We start from the raw sequence: 12,502 nt of genomic DNA, 5'->3' as shown, positions 1-12,502 counted from the left end.
GTTTTTCATATATTAGGCGCACATAACTTACTTAAGATTCTAATATAACAAACTAGTGTGGCAATTTTCTCCCCATCTCTTTCATAGTTACTAATAGAGGCCTGATGCATGAAATTCGTGCAAGAGTATGCTTTCTTCCCCCAGGCTTCCGGCACCGGCTTCCCTCTGGCACCCGGGACCTGGGCTTCCCTCTGGCAGGCACCTGGGACCCAGGCTTCCCTCGCAGCCCCGGCTTCGTCCGGAAGGATGTCTGGTCTAATTAGCATATTACACTTTTATTACTATAGATATTAATCTGGGCTGACCCAATATGCAGGTTGAACACAAAGATACTTGATGGGTTCATTTGAGGAATACTCACAGGCCTAACAGAATAAAATGTCAGCCTGTTGGGGCCCATAATTCTTGCCATGACTTTGGCTTCCCCCCAGTTTGTCTTTTCGTGGCAATTTTTGAGGGGCAGAATTTATCTTCTAAACTTATCCATATGTTGATTTCTTTGAGTGCCTACATATGGTTGGTATCATTCTAGGCCCTTGTATATGGTAGTAACCATAACCAAAAAATGCTCATATGGAACTTAAATTCTAGTGAGATTTGTGTTCCATGACTGTCAAATAAAATTAAGATGGTGTTGCCCTGACCGGTTTGGCTCAGTGGATAGAGCATCGGCCTGCAGACTCAAGGGTCCCAGGTTCGATTCCAGTCAAGGGCATGTACCTTGGTTGCGGGCACATCCCCGGTGGGGGGTGTGCAGGAGGCAGCTGATGTTTCTCTCTCATCGATGTTTCTAACTCTCTCTCCCTCTCCCTTTCTCTCTGTAAAAAAAAAATCAATAAAATATTTTTTTAAAAATTAAGATGGTGTTTAATTGTAACATGAATGGTATGTTCAGTTTATACCACTCAGTCTTTCGGGATTTTTAAACCAATGGCAATTTATATCTGAAGTTGAATTGCCTTGTCTTTTGTGAGTAACTAAATTTAGTTTAGCAATTGCAGTATTTGTAGGTGGAAAGGATAGATAGGTAAGTAGATAGATAGGTAGATGATAGATAAGATTTTGCCTTTCATTTTATAAACAGTAAACAACTGTTTATGTAAACTTACTATTCGAGCCTTTTAAATTGAGGGAAAGGGGTTGTTTTTTAGTGTCATGAATGATTTAGGTTCACAAATCATTGCCCTGAAATGATAACCATTTATAAATTCAAACCCTTTATATTAAGCTCTCTGAACCTTGGTCAATTTTTCTTTCCTTCATTGCCACACTATTTTAAGGAGGTGTCTGTCATATATTATTCTATCACCATCTACTTTCTCTAATGTTTCTCAAAATTAGAATTAAATGTATAGAGAATACAAAGAATATGGTAACAAACTGCAGGAATGGACCTCAGGTTCAAAGTCTGGGCCTGCTGAGAAATGCTTCTGGAAACTTGACTTTTGTGTACTCTGTCTCATAGTAAACACTCAAGAATGTGTTGAGGTTGTTTTGCATCCCTGACTTGCACCTGGTGAGTAAGCAGGGAATGTAGCCAGTGTCCTCATAATAGTCAGATGAAGGAAAAGCACGAAGAATAAGCTTCTCCCTACCAGCCTCCTGCAAAGTGAATTAGAATCTTCACTTTGTGAGGGTGTTATCAATCACAGATGTACATTCCTTTGGAGAATATTCTGGTAGGATCATGTTGCCTATATTATCTTCTGATTTATATAACCATTGTAGTTTCCATTAAAGCAACTTCTCATTTTCTTTGTCAGTTGACATCTTTTTCTCCATCACCTCTATCCCATTTTGACAATTACAGAGCAATACCTGGAATTAAATCATTAGCAATTAGTTATATTTACCTCCATCTGTATGTAAAAAGTAGAAACTTCACTAAGTCCCCTTTGACCATTAACCCCAGTCCCCACTATACTATCATAAATGGATTTATATTTTTCCAGTATTCTTTGTTTAATGCTTATATACCATATATAACAAATAGTTTTGTTTTTGTTTCTAACATTTAAATCTACATTTGCTTTTTAAAAATTGTTTTGAGCTGTGATATACAGCAATAAAAAAGAATGTATAGAATATCTAAACATTTTCTTTTTAATTCATTCCCCTATGACATTTAGTTTTTATTTTCTCTTTATTATCTCTCTTTATAATTTGACTTTCATTTCCCTTTCTTGTCTGTAGCTCTACTAAAAGTATACTAAAGGTCACCCACCAATATATATAATGAAGATGAAACAGATCCACCACCCCCTAACTTCTTAAAACTATGTTCTGTTATACCATACTATTTACCTTTTGCTTTTTTCTTCCTCATATATCATCTTTTTACTCCCTTCAATCACTTAAGTATGGTTCAATCCTCAGCACTTGTCAGTCTTCTCTGAAAAGTATACTCACTTTCTCATTTTCACCTCTATTTGAGTGACTCTCAGATGTGTGTCTTTATTCCTGATCTCTTTCCACATTTTAGTGTCTCATTTCTAGCTGCTCAATAGACATTGCTACTTGTGTATACTTATTACTAGCACCTTAACCTATCTAAACTACTGATATTTCCCTGCCTTTTTACATATCTTGACTTCCTAATGTTTGGTCTTTATTAAGACCATTCTTCTAGTCTACCAGCCATAAAACCTAAGTCTTTTTTGCATCTTTCCCTTCAAATCCATTTGCTTATCAGATATTGTGGATTCTACTTTCTCTGACTCAGTTTTTCTCCTCTATTTTGACTTTCAGAGTGGTATCAGAATTAGCCATGGCACAATTATAATCATGTCATTTCCATGCTTTAAAAATTGCCAGCCTTTATGTCATCTATAGGATAAAATCTAAACTTTCAAGACCCCAGTGAAGGAGTTTAGACCTACTAATATAATCCAACCCCAACCTACCGTAAGGATATTTTCTGCATTCCACTTCATTGTCCTCTGAATATATCCTGCTCTTTTATCTCCTTTTTTTTCCTTAAATTACTTCTTTCCTTTTAACACCTGGCTAACTCTTACCCATCTTTATAATTAAGCTCATATATCATCTTGAAGCATTGCACAACTCCTTCAGGCAGAGTGAGTTATTACTTCCTGTGTTTCCATAGAACCTTTTATGCATTCATTCTAGTATGTCACATTGTATTGTAAATTATTATTATTTTTTTTGTGTGTTAATCCTCACCAGAGGATATTTTTCCATTGATTCTTAGGAAGAGTGGAAGAGAGAGGGAAAGAGAGAGAACCATCATAGTTGCCTCCTGAACAAGCCCCAACCAGGGCCTGGCCAGAGAGGAGCCTGCAAAAGAGGTATGTGCCCTTGACCGGAATCGAACCCGAGACCTTTTGGTCCACAAGCCAATGCTCTATCCACTGAGCCAAACTGGCTAGAGCTGTAAGTTTTTTAATGCACCTATTATGTGTCTCAGAGCCTTCTACATTCACCCTTTACCACCACCAACATGCACATTCAACTGGAAGTTCATTGAAAACAGAAACTATTCCCTTATCCCATTTCTCTACAAGAAAACACTGTTGAATCACAATGTCTTTTCCCCCACCCCCCATTATTTATGACATACTAGTGCTTAGAATATTCTTACAGACACTGTTTAAACAATTGTCTTATTTGTTCAAAACCATTTGTTTTCTTATTGCTTGTTAAGCTTAAGTTTCAATTCTTGAGCCTGGCCTTCAGGACCCTCCGTAATCACATTTATTGTGTTTCCTATTATGTTTAAGACATAGAGTATATGGCTGGCACCAGCTATCTTTTCAAAGTGTTGCTTCTCTTTAAGAATGAATACATAAGAAGAAGAAAGAAGAAGAGTACATAAGTACATGTCTTTTGCCAAGCCAAACTGATTTGCTCATTGTCCTCTGAACAGGTTTTCTTTTCAATCTTGTCTTTCAAAGTTCTACCCATTCTTTAAGACCCAGTTTAGGTTCTGCCTCATTTATAAAGCTTTTTTGAACATTTCAGCCAGAAATATTTTTCAGCTCTTAACCAGATTTATGTAGCAATTCTTTACTTGCCATACATACATGCATGCCTCCCAATTCTTTACATGCCATAATTCATAAGATGATAATATTTATATGGCACATTGGAGTCAGAAGGGTTTTAGATCTTTGGTGAAACCTCCTTATGGCAGCAAAAATGAAACAGCATTTCTTGTACTGGCTACAATTGCCTAAGAATTGAGAAATAGAAAATTTTACCAGAATACACTAAACATATGGCAGCATGGTGCAGTGAAAAAAGCCGAGTGAGTCAAGGCCTAGGTTGCATCAATACCTTTCTGCTTAACTGTGAAGTCTTGGGCAGATTACCTTTCTGGGCTTTTGATTCCTTATATAAGATGGAAATAATTATGCTTTCAGAGTTTATGAAGGTCAGACAAAGGGTATAGTATGAATACTGGTATATGCTCAATAAATGACTTCTTTCATTATGATGTATTTCTCTTCAGCTTTGCCCTTTGGTAATGTGTCATGATTGTGGTTATATCTCTTTGATGAATCTGGAAACTTTAACTTCCATTCCACTTGAGTGAACATAGAGATTTTTACTCTTGTTGGTATAGTTCCCATTTCAGAATATATGGGATATGACGCTTTTAGTCCTTAGACAAAGCAAGCAGTGTGCAGTTTTTTCCATTGTCAAGTTGGGCCTTCCTTCCATTAAACAGAGTATGGATCTCTAAACTTGTTCTGAATTAAACGGTGCTTGTTCTGTTCCATAAAACAGCCATGCAAATACATTAAGGAACTACATATAATAAAACAGCAGCAATTTAAAACTTGTTTCATTGCTCTCTCTCTTCTACATCCTGGAATTGTTCTATTCTGTTCTTTTACACTCTAGTTTTCATCAGTGATCTCTAGGACAGGAGTCTGATTTCCTAGATTTTTCTAATTATAATAATAAAAGCATAATATGCTAATTAGACTGGACAGCAGAACGACCTTCCATACGAAGCTGAGCTGCAAGGGCTGAGTCCCTTGCGTGAATTTCATGCATCAGGCCTCTAGTCTATACACACACACACACACACACACACACACACACACACACACACACATATATAGGCCTATATATATATATGCCTATATATATATATATGCCTAAGCGACTGTTACGACCGGTCACTATGACACACACTGACCGCCAGGGGGCAGACGCTCAATGCAGGAGATGCCCCCTGGTGGTCAGTGCACTCCCATAGCGGGAGTGTCGCTCAGCCAGAAGCTGGGCTCACGGCTGGCAAGCAGGATCCTCTCCCACTTCCACGGCAGTGATTCTGCCTAGCGGCGCAGGCACAGCAATGCCAGGCCCTGGCTTGGGCTCCTCTCCAGCCGCCTGCTGCTTCACGCACTTCTTCATCCCTCAGGGGATGTCGGATCAGGCCAAAACCGGCAGTCCGACATCCCCTAAGGGGTCCCAGATTACAAGAGGGCACAGGCCAGGCTGAGGGACCCCACCGGTGCACAAATCCATGCACTGGGCCTCTAGTCCAAGATAAACACCTGCAATTTGAGTCTGCAAAGAGAGGCTGTACTGCCAGCTGTTTTGTTAGATAACGTATCTTGCTTAGTTAATTTGTGTTCCAGTGAGAAACTATTTTATTGATGTTTCTGCCCCTTTTTTTCACATACTTTTTAAATAGTTACCTTAATTAATTGTATAAAGAGGGAATGACTCACAAGTGAACCCTGTGAAGTGAGGTTATCTTTGTCATCCATCCTTTCGCAACTGGTTTGTAATATCTATATCTTAAAACCTCTACTTCAACACCTTGGTCTTCTCATTGTCCATCACTCTATGTTCATTTCCATATCTAAACTTGGTTATGCTGCATCTCTTACTTCCATTTACCCTTATCCTTTTCATTTTCTAATCCAACTTGAATTGCCATCTGTAGTTCTCTCCTTTTCATGAAAGCTCAGCTATTTCATCCTGTGTTTCTTATTGTCATAGCATTCCTGTATTACATATAGCATCTAACATCTTTTCTTGGTACTTAATGTTTTATGTGGTGGTTTTAAATGTATGCCTATATTAGTTCTATACATATATTTGTTCCTTGTGGCATCGAATGATGAATGTACTTAATAGGTACTCAAGTTGATTTAGGAGGAGATCTTGAGTAATCTTAGATTTAAGGCCAAATAGCCATTCTTTGAACTGTTTACAAATTTAACTATTAGGAAGGATATATAACTGGAAAAAAATTATATTAAGTCATGTAGAGTCAAGTGACTGGTCTTTTATAGAGTTAAGGAATAAGTAATGTTTTTTTTATTGTCTAGTTTAGTTCTGTTTTACAGTATAATAGTAATTTGTTCTTTGATCACTGAACCTACCGTGGTAATTTCCAGATCTCCATTTACATATTTTGTAAACTAATATGCCCCAGCTTGGCTTGTAGGAAGGTGTAGAACTAAAATAGTATGTACTTCAGCTACATACTATTGAAAGAAAATGAATTGAGAGGATTTGAGTGAATATCTTAAGCAGTGGTGGCAACCCATTGAAAACGTGGGAGTGGGGTAGGAAACCAGGACTTTTTCCACTGAATACCAGGTGCCAAGCAGAATTGCTTTATGTGTTAATTTAGATAAGGAAATGCATCCATAAAATTTAAGCATACATGTAAAGTTGACACTATCTTTTTATCTTTATTAATGCCATTCTTGCTAGTGTTAGTTTGGTAGTTATATATGTGCCAGACAATTCTTGAGCATTTTCATTATCACTTATATAATTCTTTATAATAGGGGATCTTAACAATGTTTTGTTATGCTGCAAACAACTTTGGCAGCCTAGTTAAATCTATGGGATCTTTCTCAGAATGTTTTGAAAGAATAAAACAAAATATATAGGATCAAAAATGAAACAAAGTATATTGAAAAACAGCTATTAAAATATTAAAAATCTGACATAGTAATATGCGCTTTAACACATTGAAATACAAGGTCTGTTTATTTGATTGTCTTAGGTCCATCTCTTTTTTTTTAATATATTTTTTAATTTCAGAGAGGAAGGGAGAGGGAGAAAAGATAGAAACATCAGTAATGAGAGAGGATCATTGATCAGCTGCCTCCTGCATGCCCCCCACTGGGGATTGTACCCGAAACCCAAGCATGTGCCTTTCACCAGAATTGAACCTAGGACCCTTTCAGTCCGCAGACCAACTGAGCCAAACCAGCTAGGAAAGAGGCCATCTCTTATATTCAGTTTCTCACACTGTGTAACACAATTGTTTAGGTTATATATGATGGGAAATCTGCCCCAAACTGGTTAACCTAAAAAAAAAGAAACTATAGCCCGGCCAGGGTGGCTCAGTGGTTAAGCGTTGACCTATGAACCAGGAGGTCACAGTTTTATTCCCGGTCAGGGCACATGCCAATTTCTCCTCTTTTTAAGGAATAAATAGTATCCCATGCTTTTTATGGAAAACTACTCTTCCCTGCAACATCATCTATGTGTATAGTTTAGGCAGTTAGTCCTTCCCCATTCCCAGCTTTAGGAAGGGTAATCCTTAAGAATGGTTTAAGGAGTATCCTATCCCCCAGATTACAGTGATTGGGAGGGAGGCTGGGCACATAAAGCTGGTTTTGTCAGAGTGAACCTCAGATGTTTTGCTGGGAAAGTTGATGCATTAAAACACAAGTTTCTACTCTCCCCTCAATTCTAAGTTTGGAGAAACTTTTAACCCATTATTTTCAAACACCTATTTTCTCCTTAAAAGGAGGGAGAAGAGTATGGGGAAACAAAGAAGGGAAGCATAATTATATCAGACTTCTCAGGTGATGTTCCTGGTCAGTCTATCAGAAGTTTGTGTGTGTTTGTTTTTTTAATGAGGAAAGAAAGGGTTCATACACATTATTTGTTCCTTTCCTTCCTGTTCTGCAGCCCTGAAGACTAATAATTTTGTCTTACAGGTTATTAGCCTAAAACATTTATGTGACCATTTTTATATGCTTCAAGTTAATTTTCCTTGGCCCTATTTCACAGATTAATGTTCTTTCCATATTTAGGTAGGTTAAACTCATACCTGGTAAGGTAGTAAGTAAGTTCATAAATTCTTTAGAACTTAACATTTTTTGAACTGTTATTTATGTTTAAAAATATTTAGCCCTGGCCAGTATTACTCGGTTGGTTGGAGCGTGGTCCCATACACAGAAAGGTGTGGTGGGTTCGATTCCTAGATTTCAGGTTCTATCCTTGGTTGGGGTGCCTATGGGAGGCAACCAATCAATGCTTCCATCTCTCTGCCCCTTTCCCACTCCCCCTCTCTCCCTTCCCCTTCTTCCTCCTTCCTTCCCCCCTTTCCTCCTCCTCAAAAAAATTTAGTCACCAGAAGCAATTATTTATAACATAAGCAAATAAAATAATTGTCTCCTTCATATAGATGGCTTTCTCCAATCTCTTGATTTTTTTTTTACCTGCCGTTACTCCACACCAGCAGTTCTCAAATTGTATTATACATCAGACATGACTCCTAATAAGTTTCTACTGTAAGTTATAGTTCATCTAACCTACCATAGTTGTGAAATTATAAAACATCTGAAAGTGCCTGCCTTACATATCTGTTGAATACCTTCTAAAAAGTAAACGGTGCGCCCTAACTGGTTTGGCTCAGTGGATAGAGCATCGGCCTGCAGACTGAAAGGTCCCAGGTTCGATTCCAGTCAAGGGCATGTACCTTGGTTGCGGGCACATCCCCAGTAGGAGGTGTGCAAGAGGCAGCTGATTGATGTTTCTCTCCCATCAATGTTTCTAACTCTCTATTCCTCTCCCTTCCTCTCTGTAAAAAATCAATAAAATATATTTTTAAAAAAACAAATAAAAAATAAACTGTGAAAATATTTAGGGGTGAACTATACTTATTCCTAGAACTTTGAAATGCATCAAAAAATAAAATGGATGGATGAATTAATATGTGGTAAAGCACATATATATCAAAATGATAAGAATTACAAAAAAAAAAAAATTTGGACAGCCCGGCCGATGTGACTCAGTGGTTGAGTATTAACCACTAAACCAGGAGATTATGGGCTCCATCCCCTGTAGGGGGCTTTCAAGAGGCAGCAGATCATTGATTCTCCCTCTCCCTCTCCTTTCCTCTCTCTGAAATCAATAGAAACATATATTTTTTTTAAATGATAAGAATTACAGAATCTAGATATTGGGAATATGGGTATTCACTGAGAGATTTTCAACCTTTTTTTGACACTGACATTTTTCATAATAAAATGTTGGGGGAAGATAACTTACACTTATCCAGAATTTATGGGGAATATACATACAAGTATTCCTGTTAGACTGAAATATGAAATTGCCATTGATGTAAGTAAAAAACACAAAGATAGGCAATTTCATTTGGTACAACCTATTAAGATGGTCCTGAGTAGACATATATATGTGTGTGTGAGTGTGTTTTCCAAGTCTACCTAAAATGCTACATAAATAGGATAGTTTTAGTAGATACATTTTTACATTTTTTTCCTGATGACTGAAATTGGCTTAATTTAAAATTTGACTCATCTTAATACTGATTAATTATGCTAGTCCAACTGTACTTAGCTACATATATATTCCATTGTTGAAATGAAAAATTTATACTAACCCAGAGAGTTTCTACATAGTCTTCCTATGTTTTGTTACCAAGATGATATATCTCATTTCCCAGATGTACACAAATATAATTATAAAATCACCTCAGTTGTGGGGAAAATATATAACACTTTAATTAACTGGTCTGTTTGCTCTATACCTGTCCATTGAAATTTTATGCAAAAATTGAAGGTTAAAACTCAAACTATGGATAGTGGTGATAGTTGCACAATGGCAGTATACTTAATTATATTCTTAAAAATCCTATCTAATAAAAGAGTAATATGTAAAATAACCATCACTCTGCTACACCCACAAGCCACGCCCACAAGCCAATCAGGAGCGAATATGCAAATAAACCCAACCAAGATGGCTACTGCCACAGAGAGCAGGAGGGAGGCATGGGTTTCCCCGGCAATGGAGGAAGCCAAGCTTTCCGCCTGCCCTTGCCAGCCTAGGCCTCCACTCAAGGCTACAAAGTTTCAATGATAGAAGATACATAAACCCAAACAGAAATGGCAGCAGCCACAGAGCTGGAAAGAGCAGGAGGCTAGGGTTGCCCCCGGTGATGGAGGAAGCCAAGCTTCTGCAGCCCTGGCCGGCCCAGGTCTCCGCTTAAGGCTACAAAGTTTCAATTATAGAAGATACATAAATCCCAACAGAAATGGCTGCCACCACGGAGCAAGCAGAAGGCTTGGCTCCGCTCCAGGCTACAAAGTTTCAATTGTAGAAGATAAGTAAACCCCAGATACCAGGGCCTCCGCTTGGGTTGCCAGGGGGCGTGGCCAGCCTGCAAATCACCACAGGCCCCTCGTCCAGGCCGCCCCACGCCCCAAGGGAACCCCCACCCTGATCCGGGACACCCTTCACCCTCCAGCTGGCCCCCACCCATGCACCAGGCCTCTATCCTATTTAATAAAAGAGTAATATGCAGATTGACCATCACTCCAACACATAAGATGGCTGCCCCCATGTGGTCAAAGATCCTGCCCCCATTTGGACATAAGATGGCCAGCAGGGGAGGGCAGTTGGGAGGGACCGGGTCTCCAAGGGAGGGCAATTGTGGGCAATTAGGCCAGCAGGAGAGGGCAGTTAGGGGTGACCAAGCCGGCAGAGGAGGGAAGTTGGGGCAACCAGGCCTGCAGGGGAGGGCAGTTGGGGGGGACCCAGGCCTGCAGGGGAGAGCAGTTGGTGGGTGCCAGGCCTGCAGGGGAGGGCAGTTAGGGGTGACCAGGCCTGCAGGGGAGGGCAGTTACGGGCAAACAGGCTGGCAGGGGAGTGGTTAGGGGGTGATCAGGCTGGCAGGCAGAAGCGGTTAGGGGCAATCAGGAAGGCAGGCAGGAGAGCAGTTGGGAGCCAGCAGTCCTGGATTGTGAGAGGGATGTCCGACTGGTGGGATCAGGCTTAAACGGGCAGTCGGACATCCTTCGAGGGGTCCCAGATTGGAGAGGGTGCAGGCTGGCCTGAGGGACACCCCCCCCCCCCCCCGTGCACAAATTTTGTGCACCAGGCCTCTAGTGGTTAATAAATTTTGTTAAAATTTTGTTAATGTATATTTTACCATAGTACAATTTTTTAAAAAGATAAAGGAGAAGGAGGCATTTTTGGATAACCATAATAAGATAGTGTGAAAGGTCCAGACAGCGTGGTGGAGGTGGGTCCCAGAGTGTCAGTCAGCATGCTAAACAAAGGCTGTCTACCTCCCATTCTTACCTTGGTCGTATGAAACCTGACTGAATTTGAAAGCTGAGCAAAACCATAATTTTGTATATTGTTGCCATGAATACAGTCCCATTTTTTCCTCTATTCTAATTGAGAAGTTTTAATTGGAGCACACAAACTCATGTTCTACAGTAACTGAAGATCTCACCCATATATAGTACCTGACTATATAATCTTTCCCACTGAGCATAGTTAGGCTAGTTATTCTGACGGAAGTCATTTATCTAATTAAGTGAAAAATGCACAGTAGGCAAGAAGCTTTAATTAGCTGTTGTTTCCAATTGTACATTCATACTTTAATAGGGCAGAGGGTGAATGGCCTCACTGAGTTAAATTATATTTGCCCTAATAGAACTTGGTGTTGAAACTTGTGTTAATTGGGAGAAAAATAAGGAATTGCAACCTAGTTCCACAAGAACAAATTAGACCTCCTGAAGTACCTATAAAAACACAATGGAAAAACATTATAAATTTAACCATCTCAATAGGATTTTTTCTTAATATAAGAAGCATCTCAGCCCTGGCCCAGTGGCTCAGTTGGTTGGAGCATCGTCCCATACACTAAAAGGTTACAGGTTCGATTCAAGTCAGGGCATATACCTAGGTTTTGGGGTTCATTAAGGAGGCAAGCAAGTGATGTTTCTTCTCTCTCTCCCCCCAACCCCCGCCTCCCTTCCTATCTCTCTAAATCAATAAACATATCCTCAGGTGAGGATAAAAAAAATGGACTTCTGATTGGCATATGTGATTGAACCTTTAAAAAGAAAACATCTCATACTTGAGACTTCTAAACTTCAAGTGTAATAAATTGTAACTCAAAAGGAAAACCAATCATACCTATAATGGAACCATGTAGGCCCAAATTTATCATGTCATTATCCTAAAACAGTTTATCCTGATGTCTTCATTTCTTCTTCCCTTTTGCTGTGTGTGTGTGTGTGTGTGTGTGTGTGTGTGTGTGTGTGTGTGTGTGGTTTTTGTTTGTTTGTTTTTTAATTTAACCATCTTTCTCTTTTCTTATAGTTATGCTTTACCAGAAAGAAATGGGCGGGGGTTTTCCCTCAGTTGAAAATTGAATGAGACCATGTGTGAAATCACTTGTACAATACTTTAGTTTTCCAAGTTCAAGAGGTTAAAAGGTTAGTGTTGAAATGGGGGG

The 12,502-nt window shown here is 39.2% G+C and overlaps 1 protein-coding gene across 2 annotated transcripts in view; it reads left to right on the top strand.

Annotated features, from left to right (window-relative positions):
- Positions 1 to 12,502, top strand: part of MARCHF5 (membrane associated ring-CH-type finger 5) — a 50,967-nt gene that overhangs the window by 2,615 nt on the left and 35,850 nt on the right. The window contains exon 2 of one of the 2 annotated variants that reach the window (XM_080687320.1): positions 12,367 to 12,482. The exons of the other annotated variant lie outside the window; for it this stretch is intronic. The gene's annotated coding sequence lies outside the window, so the exon portion shown is untranslated. The remainder of the gene's footprint in view (positions 1 to 12,366; positions 12,483 to 12,502) is intronic. 2 annotated transcript variants of the gene reach the window in all.

This window comes from Plecotus auritus (genome assembly GCF_963455305.1).
Source record: "Plecotus auritus genome assembly, chromosome: 9".
Taxonomy (NCBI): domain Eukaryota; kingdom Metazoa; phylum Chordata; class Mammalia; order Chiroptera; family Vespertilionidae; genus Plecotus; species Plecotus auritus.
The sequence above is the reverse complement of the archived record's forward strand: the minus strand, read 5'-3'. Positions and strand labels throughout refer to the sequence as shown.